Source organism: Bos mutus, chromosome 9 (assembly GCF_027580195.1).
Source record: "Bos mutus isolate GX-2022 chromosome 9, NWIPB_WYAK_1.1, whole genome shotgun sequence".
Lineage (NCBI taxonomy): Eukaryota > Metazoa > Chordata > Mammalia > Artiodactyla > Bovidae > Bos > Bos mutus.
In genome coordinates, this window is record NC_091625.1 from 64,001,258 (window position 1) to 64,009,268 (window position 8,011).

Sequence of the window (8,011 nt, forward strand, 5' to 3'; positions counted from 1 at the left end):
TTCTTTTCAGAACCTTTTTTAAAGGGTTGGTTAACTACCTCAGTAGCAGAGGATTGAACTATACCCTGTCTGTACTGTACATAGAAAATCTTTGTAGATAAAAGCAAGGCTTGTTAAATGATATGAGGGTAAGATTTTAAATATACCAAATGTAACATTCTTAGTTGCCTTTAGTTTCAGAGGCTTGTAAGACTTCCTCATGAACATCATAACAGGCCTTGCTTTTGTCGTATTTTGTGGCTGAAAAAGCAGCCTTGCTTCTTCAGATATTGTAGTTATTTGGATGTATAATAGTTTAGCAAGATGTTACTTTTGTAAGACATCAGATGTTCAAAAAAAGTGCATCCGAACTTGTACTAAATACTGCAGTGTCCCTTTATAAAAAGTCAGACTAAAACTGACAGTTGTACAGCAAAGCCTGACATTTGGATATTTTGAAGTTTTTTCATAAATCATAGAAATTAGTATATGGCTGTAGTTTAGCTTTTTAGGTAAAAGGTATGTTTCATTAGTGCATTTCTTACTGCTGATCACTGCAAAAATGTGAATCAGCTTTCCATTTCTTATGCAGGTCATGATAACTTGTAGAATAGAGTACAATCATTTGTGCTATGTTTTTAATTTTCTAAAGCACCTTGATGACAGTGAGTGTTCAGTGGTGAAGCATCCTCTATTGAATCACCCTCAAAATTTTTTGCCAAGTCCTAAATTGATAGCTTAAAGTCAAAAGTGAAATTATAGTTTAATTAGGACTTGGTATAAAGAAATCCCTTTTCCCCTTCCCCAAAGGGATACTGCAGTTATATCACATACCCAATAGGCACCATGACGAAGATCAGAGCTTATACTTAATTAAGGTTTTATACACACCAGTTTCCCCAGTAAATGCAAATTTAACAAGAAAATTAGACATGTCATATGTTCAAAATGCTCATGGCAAACAATCATTTTGCATTCCTGCAAATAAAATTGTTTTATACTGTAAGCTGGAGGCGAGTGTAACTTATTTTTGTAATAAAGTTTTTATTTTTTTTATGTGTCATTAATATAAATGTGTGTTAGTGTAGAAATATTCTGGTTTAAAAACTTAGAAATGCACACATTTCAGTATGTTTATTTGTACTTACATAATTTTAGATAGTGGTTGCCAATAGTCTGTATGTTTCACATTAATTGGTTTTTTATGTTAATAAACCATTTTAGTATGTTGTATGTCAGTTACTGGGATAGCTGGGACATAGAGTGTAATTTAAAATTTGTCAATAAGTATTCATTGGAATATATGTAAATGTGCCTTGCCGGTTATTGAAACATTACCTACAAAATGAGTATGGGGTGACAAAAATTAGTTCCTGGTGCTTAATGAAACTTTTTGCCACTGATTTTATATATTACCCCGTGCTTTTTTAAAGTACATCTCTCAAATCTTAGTGTAAGTTTGAGGGCTACACAAAACATTTACATTTCATTCTAACATAAAATGAGTAATAGGTTGTGGAAAGTGGGTAAACTAAATGTAGCCTTCAGTAAAATTGAATCTCAGTGTAATCCTTGGTGCTGGCACTTCCCAGGTCCAAGGAGTTAAATGATCCCATCAAAGAGGTCATTGCCATGCCTATTGGCACTTTACTGTCATACCCTTTTTAAGGGACACTGTCAAGGTGTTTAAGTTAATTCTCAGAATTATTTGTTGGGATTTTAGAACAGGTTTGTTTGACTTAAGTAAGAACTGCATTGTCAAAGTTGAAAGATGAACATTTTTGTGAGTTCACAAATGTGTTCTTAAGAAAATATTAAAATACGGAGCTGTGGGTTTCCAAGACTATTTGGCATTCTTAGTTTGGGGATTTGGGAGGAAAAACTGATACTAAAAAAATTTGTGAAGAATTGATGGGTAATGTAAACAGTGGTGATTAAATATATACACACTCAAGTGAAATTACTTGACAGTGTTCATTTGACTAACTTTGAATTTAAGCCATTATAATTACTTTTAAAATTAAATAATCATTTGCACTGTTCTGATAATGGGTGCAGTTTTTGAGCAATATAATCAGAGCTAAATATGCATGTAGTGATTAGTGATGTGAACAATTAAGTACTGAGAAGAAATACTAACTGGTATTTTCAAACTTAAATTTCTGTAGTAAAATCAGTATCAAACTCTTATCAGATCAAGGAAAACAGGCAATGCATATAAACATACTTTTGAATGTTGTGTGGCCTATAAAGCAATAATGCAATTTTTATGGAATGTCATGGGATATGAGAAATGGAAATGCAAAAATAACTAATCCTTTAGTAAAAATGTCAACATGTTAAAAAGGGGAATGTTAACTAATGTAGGTTATTGATATTTGTGATTTGTTTATGGGTTCTTGGCTTTGACAGCTTCAAAGAATGGATAGATGACAAGTTAAAAGAAATTTTGTATATAATTGTCAAGGAATGGGTCTTAAATCCAAGAATCGAGTCCCTTCCTTGGGGTGAAAATGTATCCTTAAAGCATTCTGATTGTTGAAAAATAACAAAACAAAACTTGAGTTACCTAACCAAAGCAGACGCAAGATTTTGTTTCTGCAGACTACTTGGCAATCAAAAGTGATCATCACTTTAGTTAATCAGTTTTCAGAAAGTTGCTTTGTGAGAAAATTCTGTTAGATATATTCTCCCAATCATGCATTTTGTGGGAGGTTTTCCAGCATTGTGATTGAATCAGATGTTAGAAATGAATGGGGGGTTTAGCACAAAAAGCGGTTGCACACTCATGACGGCCATTGTTGTAGCATCATGAGAAATTACCAATGACTGCAAGTCTGATTTAATGATTTACACTTTCTTCATGATAAAATAGGAATAACATACATAGGAATGGATTGATGGGGTGACCTCGGGTATTCACTTGTATGAATCTATTTGAAAAGATTTAATGAGGGTGAATATCATGCTAGATGGGCAAAATTGTCACATTCAGGACAGCTGTTTTGACTGCTAAGCCAAAAGTCACTGTTCAGAAACATAGGAAAAAAGACCAAACAGAGCATGACATATAGTCTATTTAAGGGGAGAAATTACAGAGTAAGACTTCTGCATTTAGGTGAGGGAGCTACCCCCCTAGAGTAAATGATTGCTCAGGTTCCTAAAACTTAATACCCACCATGGTCATTTTCTCCCCAGTGATACATACCATAAACTTTTAATCTGACCATAGGAATTCAATGGTGGGTTGAAAATGAATCAAGAAATAACAATACATAAAATGAACAGACTTGTGGGGATAATGTTTTAAAGTGTAGTATTAATTACTCAGTCATACCACTCAATAAATAGGGCATGCCACTACTTTTCTTAAGATGCTAATTATCAGCCAATGTTCAAAGACATTTTTAACTGTGGGCAAATTAGTGGATGGACTTTTTTGTCTGTCACTTTTTAAAAAAGTACTTAAGATACAAGTTTTATTAGTACCACAGTCTGCCTTCAGTAATATGCCTAAAATATTTTTCAGGGCCAGGAGCATTCAGTTGAAAGAAAATCTTTTTTACGACTGCAAAATAGTATTAAAACTAATGCCCTGGTCCAAGATTAGGTTTTTAATGATATTAACAGTAGTCTGATAAACATCTAGAAGTCTGGCATTGAGAAACAAAAGCTTGTACCTGACTAGTATTTTTATTTAAAAAAATTAGTTCTGTTAGCTTATTTAAATTCTCTTACATTTATTTATCTGTAGAATTTATATTTATTTCATTCCTTTTATCTCACTGAAAACTGTCTGCAGGCTCTTTGATTTGGATTAGATGTGTGAAGTACTGTCTTTTGCCAAAAACCTCAAAATTACCTGTTCTTTTCAACGTAGTGGGTTTGTGCTTGTTTGGAGATCAGTTCAAAAACTATCTGTACTATCTGTACTGCCTCTGATGTTAAGATTTTATGTATAGCATAAGGAAGCTAGCTCTGACTATATTTTCCTAAGAATAAAGACCTATTTTTGTAGCATGTCTTAGGATCTCCAGGAGTCCAAGAATTATTGTGGGTGTCCTCCATTTCATCGTTTTTCATTTAACAGCTTTTGAAATAGACACTTGGAATCTTTAGGGGTCTTTTCGTCTTTTAATTATCCATACATTCAAAGTAACTAGCCAACGGTAATACCAAAACAGATTCCCCGAGATCCCTAATTGAAGCACATGATAGGGAGATGATGTATAGGATAAATGTATAGTGTTGGTCTCCACTTAATTTTAATTAATGAAAATACTCTGGTCACACACATGCCAGTGGACTCAAGAAGTTAATGGTAATTTGGTTCTGCTTTTCTGGTAACATGTCCCCACCATTCAGTGTTCCATTTTCTTATCACTCTTTGAAGGTTTGGAAATGAGTAATTGAGGTAGTAAGTAATACAGGACAGGGGAGTGAACAAACTATTTTGCTTTAATGTACATTTAGGTGACTGCGCAAATGAGGTTAGGTAGGTGAATTCAGCTTAAAATGTGTTTCATTAAGCAAAATTAGCAAGTCATCATCAAAGAATGGGGAACTTGTAAATACATTCAGGAGATTTTGGCTCATCCCTAGGATTTCTTGGTGGGAGGGTGATAGCTTTGGTCACTTCATGAAGATCCTTTTAGGTACAGAGTTTAATAGTTTGTGTTATGATTACTAAAGTTTATACTGATGATTGAAAAAAGTTTTTGTCATTTCAGAACAGTCATGGAAGTTTTATACCTGAAAAATTCTTAAACACTACTAGAGGATTTTGAAAACCATTTACATTGCCTATTTGACTCCCTGTGCAGATGCCAAACTAGTACTTTTTTTCTTGTTGATAATCAAGACTGCTGACAGACTTTTTGGATGGGGGAGAAGTTCCAATAAACCATTTTGGAAATTAGTGTCTTCAAGTGTAGTTTCCGAAAATGTTTTTTTAACACAAGCAAATAGAATCAAGGTTATTTTAGAATAATTTACCATAAGCTTCAGTGAATATCTGATTTTCTTTACTTTGTAAAATGGTTTAAAACAAGTTCTAATCTGAAGTTGCTATCTGTGATGTTCTTGAAAGGTCATTTCTTGACTTTTGTTCTGAAAGGATTCTGTGATGCCAAATACTAACTTATTTTGGGGATACCTAAGGGAATTGACATTTACAGTCATTTATGAACTACAACCAGTTACTGCTACTACAAGGCAAAGGACAAAGGTTTTGATGTGGACCAGACATTACCACAGATTAAGAAAACATGATTAGGGTTGTGTTCACAATATAGTAACAAATGTGAAGAGTTGCACATTACAAAATCCAATCTTCCAGCTGTAGACAAATACCATGACATCAGAAGAATTCTAACATCTGGTGTGGCTCTATTGTATACTTTCAAATGAGATGAGGTTTGATTAGTAGTGCCATTTGTATCACAATTTTGCCTTTCAACTTGTGTCCTGATTTTTTTTTTTAATGGGAATTAGAAAATGCCAGTACTGCATCATTTGAACACAGAATTGTTAAGTCATGAGTTTAAAAAATTCTCTAATTTCATCTTCAAGAGAATAGTTTAAAAACTATTTTTATAGTTAAAAATACTATGAATGGTATTCATGGTGCTTTAATTGGGAGGAGTCAGGAGTTAGGCCTCTAAAAATTGCTCTATTTGACACATCAGGAGAAATTAGAAAAGCATATATACTGTTTCTTAGTATATTTAATATTTGGAATGAGCTTGGAGGTAAATAAATGAACAATATGTCAAAGGTCATCCAAAAATTAATGGAGTACACTTTTAAATTCTCTGCAGCCACAGGCACATGTAATATACAGTATAATTTTGGTAAAACTTCTTGAAATAGTAAAAATTAACATGAATTTGCAGAAGTTGAATTCCTAGGATTCCTTCAACATTGACAGGTGTAATTTCTTTTAGGAATCCTGCCTAACTTCCGATTCATTTATAAATAGAATTAAAACATGGTGAAAAACTTTTATTCTAAAGTTAGACTTTAAATCTTCTTTGGTTTCCTGACGATCCATTTAGTGTTAGGACAGTATCAGCAGTTAAGCGCCCAACAGTGGATTCAGTGGATTCTTATCCTTTCTGCTGCTCAGCGTCTTTTGATCAGTCTATTTAAATTACTGCCAGTGCTTGTTTAATTAATTAGTTCTTCAGTGTATGGGGTTTCTTTTGCCTCCTAGAACAGAAGTCCTTCCAAGGCAGGGAAATCCGAATTAATGGTGCTAGACGGGTATTTAAAAATACTTTTCAAAGTATTTTTTAGCTTGGAAATGGATTTTCAGTTTACTTTATTAGGCTAGATTTGGCTTAATTGTGGCTTGTTAACTTGAAAAAGGAATTGAAAATTTTGAGCCACTTACAACATGGACAGCTTTTAAAAAATAATGAACATGGAATACTAAATTTTAAAGCAGATTAAGATCATGAAGGTCCATATTTTAAATTGTCTGTTTGACCTTAAAAAGGTCTTGAAGGGAGCAGTTGGCTGTGGGATTTATATCTATCAATCAAGACAGCCTAGCCCAACAATTTGTCTCTATGCTGGTATTCAGTTTAATTCCAAACTGCTGAACAAAAAGGTATTGGCCTACCAAGTCCCATCTATACTTAACATTTATGAGGAAGGGGTACTTCAAGATTGAGTTCTTGTTCTGCTTACAAGTCTAGTTTTGAGTCCAAAAAGTTTGTATAAAGTTCTTATGTAGAGTACTTTGGAAAGTAGTAGTCATACTTGAGCAAAGTTTCAAAGCTAGGTAACTACACATTAACATAATGAAACAATTGTTACTAAGAGTAATCCATACTTTTTATACATCTGTATGGAAAGTCTTAATATGAACCTTAGAGTTGGTTGCTGGCTGGTTCAAAATTAAATCCCTTTGAGAAGAGAGGCTCTGAATTTAAGGCATTTTCTCACTGTATATACCTACTTGTTTTGAGTAGTGATGGATTAAAGGTGGTATTTATGCTTAAATGTGCTTAGTTGATATTTTAACTTGATAGTACTTCAAAGAAAAATTTTAAAACCTGTACCTGGAAAACAAGATACAGCACAGAATGTGAAAGTCTTATTTCTCTGCTCACACCCTAATCAGTTAACAGATGAATGACTCCAGTCTTTAGTTCTTAGTTAACCTCATATCTTTCAATTACTAAGTTTAAGCAGTTTCTTTTTTTAAAACCCCATGTGAGACATTTGGCTTACTCTAGTCCTTTTTTTTTCTTCCCTCCCCTAAACTAGTTCAATTGATTACTGTCATTACTCAGACTACACTTAGGCTACTACTACTTACGTGTTTTAGTATCTGTTCTTCACTGTATGGTGAAACCGCACACACTACTTACTCATCTCCCAATTCCTATTAACTATCTATACTTTTTTGTTACTAACTTTTCCTCTCCACAGCATTTATTGACTCAATTCCAGTAGTAGAGCAGGCTCCTCTTACTTATATGTGGACTGTCTTGCTCACTTGAAATCTGTAGATTTTTGGAAAGATAACCAGTTTGTAATAGAATGCATTGAAATACTTCTCTGTGCTTTTGATTTTTCTCAAATGTTTGGTGACTGTATTTTTTTGTATTTATAATATGGAAGAAAGATTGATAAAAGTGACCTGGTGTTCTGGGCCTGCCCACTGAGACAGCAGACTGTAAGTTCTGTGTGTGTGAGAACACAAGGGCTAACAGGCCTTTTTTCGTTTCCTTGGGAGCTGGCAGGCAAACAAGTTTACCTCTCCAATGCCAGAAAAGACTGCTCAATTGTAGGCACACAGACTCCTCCTAGCCAAGTTATTTGCTTTGAGGAGCGGGTTAGACCCTGCAAACAGGCCTGCAACCCTCAGGCACATAAATTTCTTCCGTTTTCCACTCTTGCAAGCCTGAGGTTTTGCCTTTTCTTTGTCACTCATCTTTCCCATGAAAATTGGCTGCTTTTCTTATAGTCCTCTGATTGCAAAGTGAACAGTGTCAGTTCATCTTTTGTTTTAATTTGTTGA

The 8,011-nt window shown here is 33.9% G+C and overlaps 1 protein-coding gene across 2 annotated transcripts in view; it reads left to right on the forward strand.

Annotated features, from left to right (window-relative positions):
- SYNCRIP (synaptotagmin binding cytoplasmic RNA interacting protein) overlaps positions 1-4,003 on the forward strand; it is a 29,646-nt gene extending 25,643 nt beyond the window's left edge. For both annotated transcript variants that reach the window (XM_070376635.1, XM_070376636.1), the window contains exon 12: positions 1-4,003. This exon is cut by the window's left edge. The gene's annotated coding sequence lies outside the window, so the exon portion shown is untranslated.
- Positions 4,004-8,011: the final 4,008 nt, after the last annotated feature.